Source organism: Schistocerca piceifrons, chromosome 5, assembly GCF_021461385.2.
Source record: "Schistocerca piceifrons isolate TAMUIC-IGC-003096 chromosome 5, iqSchPice1.1, whole genome shotgun sequence".
Taxonomy (NCBI): domain Eukaryota; kingdom Metazoa; phylum Arthropoda; class Insecta; order Orthoptera; family Acrididae; genus Schistocerca; species Schistocerca piceifrons.
Window position 1 is genome coordinate 161,600,198 of NC_060142.1, and position 18,838 is coordinate 161,619,035.

An 18,838-nucleotide genomic window follows, 5' to 3' on the forward strand; every position below is an offset into this window, starting at 1 on the left:
GTAGCGGTGGTCTGCTGCGGAGCTCCATGTTCAACAATGTACGAAGTATAGTGTTCTCCAAAACACTTGTGCTTGCACCAGCATTGTGCTCTTTCAGCAGCGATGCCACAGATCACCATCAATCCCACATTACAGATCAGACAAGCCTCGGAAACGCACATTACGAGAAGAGTCGTGGACATCCAACCATTTAGTTCATAGTGGTAGTTTCTCTGTACTTCTACCAGTTTCCATGCATGCTCACAACAGCAGCACAGGAACGTACGACTAGCTTCGCCATTTTCGAAATACTCGTTCACAAGCTCTGCGCAATAGTAACCTGCCCTTTGTCAAGTCGCTTATCTCAATGGATTTCTCCATTTGCAGCCTGTATCTTCGTTCCGATGATTCCCCATCCGTGTATGCTCCGCTTACATACTTTTGTTACCGTATAACATGCCCGCAAAGCCACCAGATGGCATCCGACGTCGCGGTGGGCAGTGGTCGTAATGTTTCGGCTGTTCAGTGTACATGTTGTTGTTGTGATGGTGGTCTTTAGTCCTGAGACTGGTTTGATGCAGCTCTCCATGCTACCCTATCCTGTGCAAGCTTCTTCATCTCCCAGTACCTACTGCAACCTACATCCTTCTGAATCTGCTTAGTGTATTAATCTCTTGGTCTCCCTCTACGATTTTTACCCTCCATGCTGCCCACCAATACTGTACATAATAAATGGAAAATTCACTTCTCCAATCCACTCTCTCATTTATTTGCTCAGACATACACAAATTCCTTTTACAGTCATTTACTTCCATTCCATCCGGTCTTTTCTATCTGGGGCTGGTCTTGTAGCCACAGAAGACGACCTCTGGTCGAATTACAGCAGCTCCTACATCAACACAGTCAGCTGCACAACAGTCACAACATTATTGTTCCCGCAGATATCCGTCACCAAATCTAAACAGTTCGACTCAGTTGAGCAAATTCAGCAATGCTTTTGCATTTTTATATTTAACTAAGTAATTTTTAATACCTGTACAGCTGAAGCGCATATGCACTATCGGATAAAAAGTATCTGGGCGCCAAATAGTGGACATTAATGTGTGGTGTGTCCACACTTCGCCTTTATGACAGCTTGAACTCTGTTGGTTCAAATGGCTCTGAGCCCTATGGGACTTAACATCTGAGGTCATCTGTCCCCTAGAACGTAGAACTACTTAAACCTAACTAACCTAAGGACTTAACACACATCCATGCCCGAGGCAGGATTCGAACCAGCGACCGTAGTAGTCGCGCGGTTCCGGACTGCGCGCCTAGAGAACTCGGGTCACTTTCGATGTCTGAATGTCTGTGGAGGAATGGTCGCATATTCTTCCTTAATAGCCAAAAACAGAGAAGGTAATGATTATTATTTACTTATTTAATTATCTGCTCTTCACATTGATGCCTGGAAAGCTGAAGTCTGGAAAGCTAACATAGTCCATACAATCACATTTTTATGTATAGTAATAAGTGTATGTGTTAATTATTTGTTTCTAGTACCTATAAATATTTTAAACAACTGTAATTATACAAAAATGCTACTTACTACTACCAATTATTCTCTACCGCTGTAAGGCTACATTTATCCAGCTATTATCGCTACTTAAGTAGTACAGATTCTGTTCTGTTCATTTCTTAGGATGTATCTAAAGTGTTCGAATTTGTTTCCGCTGCTTGACCCCCCCCCCCCCCCTCATAATGCCCCGGTCAACAGCATTGGCTGCCGGATTCCTTGGGCTTAGGGCAGCGTCAGCAACGTTCCCGTACCTCACTGCCACGTCTTAGAATTCAGAGTCCCGTATTCACTTGCATCAACGCAATGTAGATTTAATAAGTTTCCTTTAATTTACGTCTATGGTCACAATCTTTTCTGTTTAACAGATCACCGGTTTCGGTCTTTAATGACCATCATCAGATCCGTCTCATAAAAACAAAGTCCTAATGCACTGCGGCCATAGTGGCATTGTCAAATGTTAAATGCGGAATCAGCACCAGCATCGTCAAATACATATAAATCACATCACATGCACGAGTCATGTTGTCAGTAAAACTACTGTTTAAAACAAGCTTGTTTTAAACAGTAGTTTTACTGACAACATGACTCGTGCATGTGATGTGATTTATATGTATTTGACGATGCTGGCGCTGATTCCGCATTTAACATTTGACAATGCCACTATGGCCGCAGTGCATTAGGACTTTGTTTTTATGAGACCGAAACTGGTAATCTGTTAAACAGAAAAGATTGTGACCATAGACGTAAATTAAAGGAAACTTATTACATATACGGGTCACTGTGTTTTCGCGACGATGTCGCAGCTTGTGAAAGCAATGTAGATTCTTCAGTGGTCGCCGACTTCAGTTCTCTTCTCTCCATCTGTCTAGTCTAGACGGAATGGCAGCGTACAGCCGTGCGACTGAGTACCATGTGAAGTCTTCCTTGGCTTTCCTGGATACTGCGGGGCGCAGTACCGTCCAAGATGCGCCAGGTTGACTCGTTCCTCAGTGCTGGTCTGGGGATCCAGCGTTCTTAATGCCTGACGACCATTACCGGCTGCGTCTTCTCAGAGCGCACAATCCCGCAATGCTGGCTCTGGAGTGCCCACATTGTTGCAGGCACAACTATCATTAGTTTGCCTTTTTAAAATTTTATACAGGTACGTAGTGTACGGGCCATGACCAGTCTGGTAATGTATCAGTCCACTCGATGGCTGAAGAAATCACATGTTCAGTCCCTCCCACATGTTAGGGAGAAGTTCGTATGTCCTCCTTCCCCTGCCTAATGGGTCCCATTCATTTTGCCACAGTCGCAATATACTATCTTGTATTAACATTTCTGTACTAATCGCAGTTCAAAGTATCCTTCGTACTTTTATCTGATTGCCGTTCTTTAAGGAATAAAGTGCTCCCCTTTTCCTAATTTCCAAATCCAGTGGCATATTCGTAGAGTTACTAACAGTGCATGGTTTGGGGTACTGCAGTAGGCGCCCGTTAATCTTAGTAGCGCTCCTCCTTTAACTTTTCTGACTAATGAGGCTGACTTCACATCCTGAAATCTGTGAGTTCAAATCCTCGCGTCATATCCTACGACTGATGCTATTTATAGATTGGCGGTATGCTCTGATTATGTACAAGGGAAGTCGAAATCGCCCATTTCCGATGGCTACAGATCTGTTCATTGTGTTGGTGCCTTTTCTGCCTGCCTCCTCTGTCATGTGCAAAGTTACGACGTTCGTCCACGAGACCCCTAGATATCTCGTCACTGCGCTTCTTCTAGTAGCTGCATCGTTTAATTATTTTATCTAAGGATTTCTTGCTAGGTTCCACTTCAGCAAGAGATACACTATGTGATCAAAAGTATCCGGACACCTGGCTGAAAATGACATACAAGTTCGTGGCACCCTCCATTGGTAATGCTGGAATTCAGTATGGTCTTGACCCACCCTTAGCCTTGCTGACAGCTTCCACTCTCGCAGACATACGTTCAATCAGGTGCTGGAAGGTTTCTTGGAGAATGGCAGCCCATTCCTCACGCAGTGCTGCAGTGAGGAGAGGTATCGATGTCGGTCGGTGAGGCATGGCACGTAGTCGGCGTTCCAAAACATCCCAAAGGTGTTTTATAGAATTCAGGTCAGGACTCTGTGAAGGCCACTTTATTACAGGGATGTTATTCTCGTGCAACCATTCTGCCACAGACCGTGCATTATGAACAGGTGCTCGATCGTGTTGAGAGATGCAATCGCCATCCCCGAATTGCTCTTCAACAGTGGGAAGCAAGAAGGTGCTTAAAACATCAGTGTAGGCCTGTGCTGTGATAGTGCCACGCAAAACAACAAGGGGTGCGAGCCCCCTCCATGAAAAACACGACCACACCATAACACCACAGCCTCCGAATTTTACTATTGTCACTACACACGCTGGCAGATGAAGTTCACCGGACGTTCACCAAACCCACACCCTGCCATGGGATCGCCACATTGTGTACCGTGATTCGTCACCCCACACAACGTTTTTTCCACTGTTCAATCTTCCAATGTTTACGCTCCTTACACCAAGCGAAGCGTCGTTTGGCATTTAGCGGCGTGATGTGTGGATTATGAGCATGAAATCCAAGTTTTCTCACCTCCCGCCTAACTGTCATAGTACTTGCAGCGGATCGTGTGCAGGCTGGAATTCCTGTGTGACGGTGTGGATAGATGTCTGCCTATTACACATTACGACCCTCTTCAACTGTCGGCGGTCTCTGTCAGTCAACAGACGAGGTCAGCCTGTACGCTTTTGAGCTGTACATGTCCCTTCACGTCTCCACTTCACCATCATATCGGAAACAGTGGACTCAGGGACGTTTAGGAGTGTGGAAATCTCGCGTACAGACGTATGACACAAGTGACACCCAGTCACCTGACCACATTCGAAGTCTGTGAGTTCCGAGGAGCGCCCCATTCTACTCTCTCACGATGTCTAATGACTACTGAGGTCGCTGATATGGAGTACCTGGCAGTAGGTGGCAGCACAATGCACCTAATATGAAAATCGTATGTTTTTCGGGATGTCCGGATACTTTTAACCACATAGTATACATGGATGTGTGAGGTGCCAGTGACAACTTGACACATCTGCGTCATCCTTCAAGCTCGTGGAGTGCTGCATTATACTATCTCCCATCATTCTTCTGGAGTCCCCACTTACAATGAACAGCGCGTCAGCCATTATAGATGTTGTTATGGTGGATGCTGAGGTCTGAAACGAAGTCGACTTTCTAGCTCACCTCAGAGATGTTCCATTGGGATCAGGTCGGAACTTCGTGCAGGCCAATCAATCTCAGGAATGTTTTTGCCCCAAACGATTGTCTGTCAGCCGCTGCTTTATGACAGGTTGCATTGTCGTGCTGATACAATTAATCATCCTCTCCGAACTGTTCCTCTACTGTACGCAGTAACGTTTCCGTAAGCGCAATATAAGGGGACACACCCTACCAACGGAAAACAGACCCAGGCCATAACACCGCCTTCTCTGTACTTAACTGTCAGCACTACAAATGATGGCAGGTAACATTCTTCAGGCATTCGTCAAACTCAAACCCTCATCGTATTCCCACGAGCTATAGCATAATTCATCGCTCCAAATCACGTATTCCTAGTCATTCTCTGTCCACTGCCGTCGCTTTTTACACCACCTTCAGCTTCGCTTAGCTTTATCTAGAAAAATGTGTGGCTCGACTACTGTACCATATTCTTTTTAACTCCCTACTCACAGTTGTGCTAGCTAGACTACTGGCTGGAGAAACACAAGAATGGATAGAGAATGAAGCTGCATGTGAATCCACACTATATTGGCACATACGGCGAGTGCAATGGCTCTTATAGCACAACAGGCGGTTTAACAGTACCACATATTCGGCAGTTCAGTGTATTCACTGCAGTGTGTGGTGCCTGCAGCCTGTAGTGCCTCGCCACTCCATAGTATTTTACTCGGTCACATGTCATCAACTTCGATCAGTGTCAGAAACCAATGAGCATAGAACGTTGGTGCGGACCATAAGGTTCCAGTTACTGCACCGTCTGGATCTTGCACGGGTACCAGTGTAAAATAGACCGCAATACTTCCCCTACTGTTGACCGTGAGATGGACAACTTTTGTGACACTGCACAAGCAGTGGTACTACTCGGGGCACGTGCTGAATGGTCAGTTACAGCAACAGCAACATCGTCAATAACATCCACCGGGATAGAACGCCTCTTCCAGATGCCATACCAAGCCCACTCGTGTTTTCGAATACCATTATCATCTTCTTTGACTTTTTTAATGACATCGGGACTCTCCTCAGACCTTTCACTCGACGATACCCTAGCAATGCAGTACTGTAATTGTGCTGCCGTTCACATGAAACAGATCACGGACTCTCTTCTCGACAACCATACTGTCCGCTCGCATTATTGCTTGTCAAATGAGAACGTGGATATCATACCGTCATATGAATAGGGTACGAGTCAAATTTTCACCTTGTGGTCGGAAATGGAACTATATCATACCGTCATACGAATACATAACCAGATTTTCACCTGCTTGTCAGAAATGAAACTAATTTGTTCTCCAGCGAAAATCGGTTCCGCGTTAAAGTATTAGCATATTAACCAAGTTTCGCTGCCATACGATGATTACAGCCCACATTGGACCTCCGTGAGAGCTGCACTTTATATACGCCCGGTACGAAAATGACAATCGCCGCGAGGGTAACTTGTGCTTAAAGTAATTTTCCTGAAGTGTTTATAGTTTTGTTCCCCTTCTCAGTTGCTTTACATCGCAATATAATATGCATGAAATGCTCAGTATATGACGGTTCATACTTAAGCACCATAATTTCATACTGGAAATGGCAACTTGAAGTACCACCACAAATGCGCCCGTACCTGCGTATAGCACTCAGGCTGTGACGTCACTAGACGCAGCTGCAGGCTTGCTTTCAAATAGGAGGTCTCAGGTTAAACTAGCCAAACCCCTTACTGCTACTCGAGAGGAATACACCTCGTTCCAGTACCGGGTATGACTCTGCCCTTCTCTTTCCTCAACAGAAGTATATGTATGTCATATTTAAGTATATGACACCGAGCTCTTCGCGTACTCGTCTCAACCGCCAAAACGATACAAATACGTATCGGAAAGGGTGTCCATTTATATCAATTTTTCGCTTTAGTTCAGCAAAAGAAAAGTAAAGACAATGGATTCAAGGCAGTGTGTCAGAATCAAACTAGTAGTGCGACGGAGAAGAGGAATGTGTCGCCCAAGAAAGGTATTCCAGCAGCATGTACTCACCACTGGATTGGCGACGACCAGGCCTCAGACGGGACCGCTCAGCAACTTCGCGGGCAGAATCACTTGTGTTTTACGTGCGTATCGCCGAATCTATCTGATATGAAAACGTCAGGTTCAGTTTTTGTGTTCTTATCAATCACGGTTCTACAGGTATCACGAATTACTCTCACATCAAGGACTTCCCACACGAGAAGACATTCAAAAGCTTATCTAACTCCAAAGGTACGCTACTGTCGTGCACGTGTGTTCATTACGGTTATAGATATCGTTCAAACCTAACATAGTGTACCACGACATTTAAAAGTCAGCAGACCACTCAAGTAAGGTTTTTGAAAAGAGTAGCTATGACAGTTAAGTACGTATTCTGTAAGTTGTCGAATTTAGGATCGATATGCAGTCCGTCGAAAACGCCGGTTCTCTAAACTTTCGACAGCCGAAATCACGATAGTGAAATAAATAGATAATAAACACTTAAAGTCTCATCGCGGCAATGACTCCTTTCAAAAAGTATATTTTGTGAAGTACGGTACCGATGGAGACGGCTAAGTAGGGCGCGTCTGCCGGCTATGCAACGGTAACTGAATATCCACACGGGTGACCCGAAGTGCAAGAAAGTTATGGGCTGATTTCATCAGACTATGCGAGGGAGAAGCCAAGAACAACTGATTCAGCACTTCAGTTAGACACTAGAGCAGCCAGACTGCTAACAGGCTCAGAAATCGAGAGCAGATTCGGTCACCATTGTGGGTGGGGATTACTTCTTCGCCTGCTATAAAACATCCACCCTTCTCAAGGCCATTTCATCTGCATTACGGATACTGATAGAAGACAGCTCTGTTTGGTTGCAGGATGTTCTGGTGAAATCAACAAGTGTCTACATGCTCTCGCCAACTTTCAGTCAACTGCTGCAACTCCACAGCCATCTGGCAGTGAAGGGGTCTTCTGATCTGCAAGCCGCAATTCTGCCGGACACAACGGTGATTGACTGAGGATGGGGACCGGGCCGATCGTCCTTGGATGAAGAGTTGCTCTGCCCGTCTGCAAGCTGTTCGACTTACAAGGAACACCTTGAGTGCGATGTCGCCAAAGGCCAATGATGTTTACGGTATTTGATGTCCCACATATTGTCTACCACGCAATAATGGTATCGGCAGGTAATAGCAACAGGGGCCGGGATTGGAGGTATCCAACTGTGAACACAAATGGTTCAAATGGCTCTGAGCACTACGGGACTTAACTGCTGTGGTCATCAGTCCCCTAGAACTTAGAACTACTTAAAGCTAACTAACCTATGGACATCACACACATCCATGCCCGAGGCAGGATTCGAACCTGCGACCGTAGCGGTCACGCGGTTCCAGACTGAAGCGCCTTTAACCGCACGGCCACACCGGCCGGCACTGTGAACACAACATGAGGCTATGGAGCATTGTTGAAATGCTTAGTCGACGAGTAACTCACAACAGTGCTACAGTGCTGGTGATGCTGATGCAAAACAGAGCACTGGAACGATAAATAGAGCCAACATTGTATTAACTCTACTACAACAGTTGTCGAAGTTGACATTTGGTCAGAAAGGGACCCAAGAAGTGGCTGGTGAAATATTAGGATTTCTGCAAGAGAGTCAGTGGGATGTGTGGTGTCGTATACGTCCGACTGTGCGGACAATGGACATGAGAAGTACAATGATAACGATATGTGCTTAACAAGTGAAAATGATATCAAAACAGCAGCACGTAATTCATCATCCTTGTCGCACAGGAAGCCGCATATTTCGTCTCCAGTAAAGGACAAACGTTGTCCAAGGGTCTGGTTCGAAACGTAATTTCTTGCGTGAAAGATCATACGGAGCGTAGCAAAAAAACAATTATGAACAGATTTCAGCAGCAATGTGAAGGAGTAGTGCATAAGAAAAACTGCAGATATTCAAGTGAGGACAAGGCGCACTTGTCACAAAAACTGGTGTTTGTGCGTTTCAAGGATGCTCGATACGATTTGCAGGAAGTGCATGGAGGAGGAGGAGGAGATTAGTGTTTAACGTCCCATCGACAACGAGGTCATTAGAGACGGAGTGCAAGCTCGGGTGAGGGAAGGATGGGGAAGGAAATCGGCCGTGCCCTTTCAAAGGAACCATCCCGGCATTCGCCTGAAGCGATTTAGGGAAATCACGGAAAACCTAAATCAGGATGGCCGGAGACGGGATTGAACCGTCATCCTCCCGAATGCGAGTCCAGTGTGCTAACCACTGGAAGTGCATGATAGTGACCTACTGCGTTACGTGCATCAAATTACGAGCGACATAGACTATACTGATTCAAGAGAGGCAGTGGTTGGTTGCATAACTTCAAACAGTTCTACAAAACTGGGAGACGTAAGATAACGAAATTTCAAGCAAAGTGTCAACTTGACGAAGCACAGCAAACTGCGGAATCCGCCAAAAAATTTGTAGGTGAGGTAAATAAACGTATCCCATCGTTGAGTAAGGCATTTGTTTTCAACTCCGACCAATCTGGATTTGGAAAGGAAATGCATATGAAAGGAACAGGAAATTAGACACACCAAGAAAGATGTATCAAGATCAACTAACATCAATGGCTTAACACATTCGTATACCATAATGCCCACTGTTAATCTGGATGAGAAATTGGCTGTAAAGTTACTTATTGTGTTGCGAGAAGTTGGAGTTGCTCTGCTACTTACGATTTTTTCTCGTGTGCGTGATCTTGCAAGGGCGGAAGAGAACATTTACGTCACAGCAGCAAGAGAGGGAAAATGAAAATACGAGAACTACAACTATGGTATGTGCACTGCCTTTGTCTAATAGCTGGTCAAAATAACTTGATTTTGCTTGATTACTAGTCTGCGTATAAAATCGTACTCCTTTCACGCAAACTGTCCCTCTTGAAAAGTGTGACATGACAACTGCAACCACCCAGAACCACTGGTCAAATTCAGCCTCTGGAAGTTGTTTTCTCCGTGCCTATAAAGCATACTATAGCACTATGTGCAGCAACGCCTTAAAGGATAGCAGTTTCACGATAAGCCCCACGACACACTGTTTCGCATTCGTTTCCGTGCAATCACATTCCATCAGTTCTCATCATCCCGTTCCACCAATATGATTCCACAGGGTGTTTCCGGAAGCGCGTGCAAAAATGTAACAGGACATAGAGAACGCTCCACTGAACAAATTGAGGTAGGGAATCTGTGGTCGGAGAACGCAGCTTAAGGAGATATGGAATTAAACTTGTCTACAGCGTACTCTATCATTACTGTTTTCCAGAATATTTACAATTAACATCCGTACAGGTTTACACGTGTTGTGCTGTTTATTTACATGTACATTCTTTATTTCCTGCAAAGAAACAAGGAGACCAGCCTGATTGCTAAGCATTCATGATGCAGGCTTTGTTTACGTTACTAGTCCATAAGGTGGCCCGAGCGGTGTAAGGCGCTGCAGTCATGGACTGTGCGGCTGGTCCCAGAGGAGGTTCGAGTCCTCCCTCGGGCATGAGTGTGTGTGCTTGTCCTTAGGATAATTTACGTTAAGTAGTGTGTAAGCTTATGGACTAATGACCTTAGCAGTTAAGTCCCATAAAATTTCACACACATTTGAACACAAGGTGGCTCTGTTGTATCGTATTTACACTGTCCCAAGACAGAACGTGCTATGAATCAATGACAGGCCCATTCATTACTCAGTTCTATTCAGAGAAGTACAGTGCAATACTATGGAGTAGTACTGGTACAGTTTGGCAGAACTCACTGACATGCACCTTGTGTGTGGGGAAGTACGTTGCAATGCTCTCACTCCTGAAAGGCTGTACAGGGAACGATTTCCTAACAGTCACTATCCGTCACGACGTTCATTTCTATCGATTGACGAATGCGGGAGATTGGTTCATTGGAAAGAAGAAACGAGGGACCTGGCAACATGAGGAACATTCGCACACCCGATTTTGAAGAGCAAGTGCTGGAACTTGTTGCAGTGGACCCAGTACAAGTACTCGTCGTTTTGCACGTGAAATGGGCGCTGCACATAAGATTGTGTGGCGAGTACTCCACGAACAACAATTACATTACACCCATATCATCCACAACGAGTCCATGCAATGCTTGTGACTGACTTTGCACGAAGGGTCGCATTCTGTCCGTGATTGCCCCAATAATGGATTGATCGACCAGATTTCCTCAAAATTGTGCTGTTTACTGACGAGGCCTCATTTGGTCGCAATGGTATTTCGAACAGCAAGAATAGCCATATGTGTGATGAGGGAAAACCTCACGCTGTAGTAGAGTCACAAGATCAAGTACGTTTTACTGTGAATATCTGGGCTACCATGATAGGTGACAATCTCATTGGTCCATATCTTCTACCAGGCCGCCTGAAAGGCCACCCATACTTGAGGTTTCTTGCAAAGAGCTGTGCGTGAGTTGTTGGAGAACGTACCCTTGGCTGTTCGTGAGAGGATGTGGATACAGGATGACGGTACACCGCCTCACTTCAGTGTGGATGCCCGCAGTCATCTCAGTACTGTATTTCCTGGTCTCCGGGTTGGAGGGGTAGGTCCTATTCCATGGCACGAGAGGTCACCTGACCTGAATCTCCTTGATTCCTTGATTGTCTCCTATGCGGATATGTAAACTCACTTGGGTATGAGCCCGCAGTGGATACGGAGATGGAATTAGTTGCCAGAGTTGTATCTGCCTCTGATGTGATTCGAAACACACCAGGGATATTTGTCAAGGTGCGTCAGTATCTTCTTCGCCGATGTCATGCTTGCATTGATGTTGATGGACATCAGTTTCAGCACGTTTTGTAAGAGACAATGGTACGTTCATTGTGTCAGTGATGGTATTTGCAGTTAACTGTATCTAATGTAAATAACAAAGTACATAGTAACGTGATTTTATTCCTATTACCCCCGTAAACTGGCTTTTCCGACCCCAGTTTCCCTACCTCAAATTGTTCAGTGTAGCATCCTGTATGATGTCTTAAATTTTTGCTCGCTCTTACGGAAACAGCGTGTATACGCATCCTTAAATGTGGATACCTAGCTGAATGTTGTGCGGAGTTTGTGACTCCCTAGGAGTCCGCCTTCGATCTTTATGGTGTGAACCTTTGTGATCACTGTGGCGCGCCATGTTTCATTCAGTGTTCATGGAGCACGGTTTGGTCTGTTCTGAACATTTTTTTGAATGTCGGCTGTTATATCCTAGCCAGTAATGCCACCTGAGCTCGCTGCCAAAAGGTTGGCAGCATCAAAGTCCGGACGCCGTCCGCATAAGCAGCGCCAGCGAGACAGGAAATCGCCGCAAGTCTGCGCGCGCCACCGCTGGCTTCTGGGTTCTTAAGCGCTAGAGTCGCGAGCGCTAGGACAGTTCTGTATTCGCCGCTCAGTTGTATACTCGCCACCGAATTGTGTACTTGCTAGTCAGTTGTGTGTTCATCGCAGCAGAGTTGTTGTTTGTCGTCAGCCGACGCTGACCTACCCGCTCCGACTCGAACTAGACAGATTTCTGTAGACACGGAGTTCACTACTGTGTTTCTGTATCTTCGCTAATAAAGATAAGTACCGACTCTTATTTAATCAGAGTGTTTGGGTTTTCATCTTTCTGTTCACTGTTCCAGCGGACCGGTCGGCCCGCTATTAAAAGTGTGGCGGTGACTTCGTAAGCCGTTTCTACAGCGAATTGTTTGTCGCTACGAACGCCGCCACAAAATCGGCTATGTCCATCGGCGTGTAATACATACATCACATAGGAGGCTGATCTCTGCACTCCCGGAGACTCACTTTCTGTCGTCCTGGTGCCCAGGGTGAGTCATTAGCAGCTATCGTGTCATAATTATCAAAACGACGCTTTCAAATGAACATCAATAAAGATTGAACCTGCGACCTCGCACTCAAGACGTTCTTTGTTAGACGCTGAGCACCTTTGTCACCGCTTTTTGGGCAGTACAAGTACCGCCTTAGCGGCTGCATACTGGCACCGTCACTCAGGTTCTTCCTGTTGCTGCCGGGACTTCCGCCTAAGCGACATCTCGGCAACCGATAACAGGCCATGCAGATATCTGGGGCCAAGCCTAAGTGTAGCTTCACTCATCGAGAGTGCTGAGGCTGTGGCGGACGTCCACAGCCACGATAAATCATTGTTAATTGAATTATGTTTCGTTAGCGACCTCAAATGGTGCAAATGGCTCTGAGCACTATGGGACTTAACTTCTGAGGTCATCAGTCCCCTACAACTTGTAACTTCTTAAACCTAAATAACCTAAGGACATCACACACACCAATGCCCGAGGCAGGATTCGAACCTGCTACCGTAGCGGTCGCGCGGTTCGAGACTGTAGCGCCTAGAACCGCTCGGCCAACACGGTCGGCTAGCAACCTCACGCTCTAAAGCACCATTCACCCCCATTCTCCGTTCGACCTCTTGATAATATCGCGACCTGTCTCGGGTCGTAACACACAAACGAGGAAACTCATTTCTCAATATTGTTCCGTAAAAAAAAAAAAAAAAAAAGTAAATAAATAAAAAAATAAAAACAAAATACTTCTTCCAGCGACTTTCATTTGAGTTCACGTTGCTTTTCTGTAATACTTGCGTGTCGACATATCTACACTACTGGGCAATAAAATTGCTACACGAAGAAGAAATGCAGATGATAAACGGGTATTCATTGGACAAATATATTTTATTAGAACTGACATGTGATTACATTTTCACGCAATTTGGGTGAATAGATCCTGAGAAATCAGTACCCAGAACAACCACCTCTGGCCGTAATAATGGCCTTGATACGCCTGGGCATTGAGTCAAACAGAGCTTGGATGGCGTGTACAGGTACAATTGCCCATGCAGCTTCAACATCATACCACAGTTCATCAAGAGTAGTCACTGGCGTATTGTGACGAGCCACTTACTTGGGCATCATTGACCAGACGTTTTCAATTGGTGAGAGACCTGGAGAATGTGCTGGCAAGGACAGCAGTCAACCATTTTCTGTATCCAGTAAGGCCCGTACAGGACCTGCAATATGCAGTCGTGCATCATCCTGCTGAAATGTAGGGTTTCGCAGGGATCGAATGAAGGATAGAGCCACGGGTCGTAATACACCTGAAATGTGACGTCCACTGTTCAAAGTACCGTCAATGCGAACAAGAGGTGACCGAGACGTGTAACCAATGGCACCCCACACCATCACGCCGGGTGATACGCCAGTATGGCCAGTATGGCGATGACGAAGACACGCTTCCAATGTGCGTTCACCGCGATGTCGCCAAACACGGATGCGACCATCATGATGCTGCAAACAGAACCTGTATCCATCCGAAAAACTGACGTTTTGCCATTCGTGCACCCAGGTTCGTCGTTGACTACACCATCGCAGGCGCTCCTGTCTGTGATGCAGCGTCAAGGGTAACCGCAGCCATGGTCTCCGAGCTGACAGTCCATGCTGCTGCAAACGTCGTCCAACTATTCTTGCAGATGGTTTTTGTCTTGCAAACGTCCCCATCTGTTGACTCAGGGATCGAGACACGGCTGCACGCTCCCTTACAGCCATGCGGATAAGGTGCCTGTCATCTCGACTGCTAGTGATACGAGGTGATTGGGAACCAGCACGGCGTTCCGTATTACCCTCCTGAAGCCACCGATTCCATATTCTGCTAACAGTCATTGGATCTCGACCAGCGCGAGCAGCAACGTCGCAATACGATAAACAGCAATCGCGATAGGCTACAATCCGACCTTTATCAAAGTCGGAAACGTGATGGTACGCATTTCTCCTCCTTAAACGAGGCATCACAACAGCGTTTCACCAAGCAACGCCGGTCAACTGCTGTTGGTGTATGAGAAAACGGCTGGAAACTCTCCTCATGTCAGCACGTTGTAGGTGTTGCCACCGGCGCCAACCTTGTGTGAATGCTCTGAAAAGCTAATCATTTGCATATCACAGCGTCTTCTTCCTGTCGGTTAAATTTCGCGTGTGTAGTACGTCATCTTCGTGGTGTAGCAATTTTAATGGCCAGTAGTGTACATGCTTTATTGGTTCACGAATATTGCTGGTTGGAGGCTGGTTTGAAAATAAGCGAATCACCATCATCACAGAAAAAATCTAACAAAGTGCGGAAAGACTAAGTCAAAACAAGGCTCGTGGAGCAGACGATACTTTGGAAAATCAACGATGAAAAACTGTTCCACCTAGGTATACGACATATACTGAGGGGCAGAAGTCATGGGATAGCGTTATGGACGTATGCAGATGGCGGCAGTGTCGCGTACACAAGGTAAATAGGGCAGTACGTTGGCAGAGCTGTCATTTTCACTCAGGTGATTCATGTGAGAAAGTTTCCCAAGTGATTAAGGCCGAACAACGGGAATCAACAGACTTTTTAACATGAAATGGTGGTTGAAGCTAGACGCCTGTGACGTTCCAGTTTGGAAAACGTTAGGGTATTCAATGTTCCGAGATCCATAACGTCAAGAGTGTGTCGAGAATACCACATTTCAGGCATTACTTCTCACCACTGACAATGCAGTGACCCATGGCGTTCACTTGACGACCGAGAGCCCCGACGTTCGCGTGGAGACAAGCAACAATGTGTGAATAAATCAGTGTGGGACGTACGACGAACGGCTAAATTTGGTGTTCATGGACTACGGCAGCAGTGTGCCCTTGCTAAAAGCGCGACATCACCGGCAGCGCCTCCCCACCGCTCGTGACCATATCGCTTGGGCCCCAGACGACTCGAAAACGAGTAGCCTGGTCAGATGAGTTCTGATTTCACTTACGAGGGGAGGCCGCCAATTGTGAAATTCAGATTCGATTCATACTGCGCATAATAAAAGCTCATGGCCAGAGGTGTAATGTGGCAAAGCACCAAGATGCACTTCTCAGCCGTTGTCGAGAAACCGTTGCGGTGAAATACTCTCTACGATTAACAATTTTCTACAGCGTCGTGGCGCAGCGGTAAGCGCTCGGGTTCGTAATCCGAAGGTCGCCGGATCGAATCTCGCGCCGAGCAAATTTTTATTATTAGTTTTTTGTAATTAAATATATATATATATATATATATATATATATATATATATATATATATATATATAAACTATTAATGAATTGCTTATGCATGTTGGTGAAGGCGGATCGCTCTCCAATTGTACCGCCTCCATTTTTCCGTTTTTTTAACTGGGTGTACCAAAGCTCTCCCGTCCGCACTGATTTTCGACGATGTTATAAGTTGCGCTAGGGACCGCATCTACCTTCTTTCGAAGTTAGCACGCAACTACGCTGTTATGCGGCGGCTCGTTTCGGCCAATTCAACATCTGTCCTTCAAGTGTAACGAGCGAGTAACGGAGTTTATATTTCATACCTGCCACAGCGAATTTGTGTTAGTAGGGTCTCTATTCCAATTCGAACGTTTGACGTACGCTATACGTATTCGTTTCGGAATATTGTTACTACGTCTTGCGTTAACTATACGTGGTTAACATTATGAAGACAATTAATAACATTTGTGAAATACAACTTTGTTTGCGGAAAACATAATGATGTTCGAAGTCGCCAGTTTTTCCACGACAAACGACTTTCAACAACTTATTATATGCATAATTGTTGCAACTGATATATATATATATATATATATATATATATATATATATATATATATATATATATATATATTTGAATTACAAGAAACAAATACTAAAAAAAAAGTTGCATGGTGCGAGATTCGATCCGGCGACCTTCGGATTACAAACCCAAGCGCTTACCGCTGCGCCACGACGCTGTAGAAAACTATTAATCGTAGAGAGTATTTCACCGCAACGGTTTCTTTTAACCGTCGATTTTCTCGACAACGGCTGAGAAGTGCATCTTGGTGCTTTGCCACATTACACCTCTGGCCATGAGCTTTTATTATGCGCTGTATGAATCGAATCTGAATTTCACAATTGGCGGCCTCCCCTTGTTAGTAAGACCTGATGGTAGGGTTCGAGTGGCGCAAACCCCACAAAGCGATGGAAAAGGGCATAGGTCATCCCCGTTTTCAAGAAGGGACGACGAACAGATGTGCAGAACTATAGACCTATATCTCTAACGTCTATCAGTTGTAGAATTTTGGAACACGTATTATGTTCGAGTATAATGACTTTTCTGGAGACTAGAAATCTACTCTGTAGGAATTAGCATGGGTTTCGAAAAAGACGATCCTGTGAAACCCAGCTCGCGCTATTCCTCCACGAGACTCGAGGGCCATAGGCACGGGTTCCCAGGTAGATGCCGTGTTTCTTGACTTCCGCAAGGCGTTCGATACAGTTCCCCACAGTCGTTTAATGAACAAAGTAAGAGCATGTGGACTATCAGACCAATTGTGTGATAGGATTGAAGAGTTCCTAGATAACAGAACGCAGCATGTCATTCTCAAAGGAGAAAAGCCTTCCGAAGTAAGAGTGATTTCAGGTTTGGCGCAGGGGAGTGTCGTAGGACCGTTGCTATTCACAGTATACATAAATGACCTTGTGGATGACATCGGAAGTTCACTAAGGCTTTTTGCAGACGATGCTGTGGTGTATCGAGAGGTTGTAACAATGGAAATTTGTACTGAAATGCAGGAGGATCTGCAGCGAATTGACGCTTGGTGCAGGGAATAGCAATTGAATCTCAATGTAGACAAGTGTAACGTGCTGCGAATACATTGAAAGAAAGATCGCTTATCTTTTAACTGCAATATAGCAGGTCAGCAACTGGAAGCAGTTAATTCCATAAATTATCTGGGAGTACGCATTAGGAGTGATTTAAAATGGAATGATCATATAAAGTTGATCGTCGGTAAAGCAGATGCCAGACGGAGATTCATTGGAAGAATCGTAAGGAAATGCAATCCGAAAACAAAGGAAGTAGGTTACAGTACACTTGTTCGCCCACTGCTTGAATACTGCTCGGCAGTGTGGGATCCGTACCAGATATGGTTGATAGAAGAGATAGAGAAGATCCAATGGAGAGCAGCGCGCTTCGTTACAGGATCATTTAGTAATCGCGAAAGCGTTACGGAGATGATAGATAAACTCCAGTGGAAGACTCTGCAGGAGAGACGCTCAGTACGGGCTTTTGTTGAAGTTTCGAGAACATACCTTCACCGAGGAGTCAAGCAGTATATTGCTACCTCCTACGCATACCTCGCGAAGAGACCATGAGGATAAAATCAGAGATATTGGAGCCCACACAGAGGCACACCGACAATCCTTCTTTCCACGAACAATACGAGACTGGAATAGAAGGGAGAACCAATAGAGGTACTCAAGGTACCCTCCGCCACACACCGTCAGGTGGCTTGCGGAGTATGAATGTAGATGTAGATGTAGACCCGAGTTGTCAACAAGTCACTGTGCAAGCTAGTGCTGGCTCCATAATGCTGTGGCCTGTGTTCACATGAAATGGACTGGGTCCTCTGAATGTCCCGCTACTTGAAGACCATTTGCAGCCATTCATGAACTTCATTTGTCCAAACAACGATGGAATTTTTATGGATGGCAATGCGCCGTGTCACCGGGCCACAATTTTTCGCGATTGGTTTGAAGAACATTCTGAATAATTCGAGTGAAGGATCTGGCTGCCCATAGAACATTTGTGAGACATAATTGAGAGGGCAGTTCGTGCACAAAATCTTGCACCGAAAACACTTTCGCAATTATGGACGGCTATAGAGGCAGTTGAAGAAGGGATCGGTTGGTAGGCCATATTCTGAGGCATCAAGGGATCACCAATTTGGTATTAGAGGGCAGCGTGGAGGGTAAAAATAGTAGAGGGAGACCAAGAGATGAACACACTAAACAGATTGAGAAGGATGTAGGTTGCAGTAGGTACTGGGAGATGATAAAGCTTGCACAGTATAGAGTAGCAAGGAGACCTGCATCAAACCAGTCTCTGGACTGAAGACCACGACAACAACAACATAGTGGCAGCATGGCTCAATATTTCTGCAGCGGACTTCCAACGAC

The 18,838-nt window shown here is 45.6% G+C and overlaps 1 protein-coding gene across 1 annotated transcript in view; it reads right to left on the reverse strand.

The window, feature by feature from the left end:
• Positions 1–18,838, reverse strand: part of LOC124798835 (cytochrome P450 6k1-like) — a 97,691-nt gene that overhangs the window by 599 nt on the left and 78,254 nt on the right. The gene's annotated exons all lie outside the window — the stretch shown is intronic.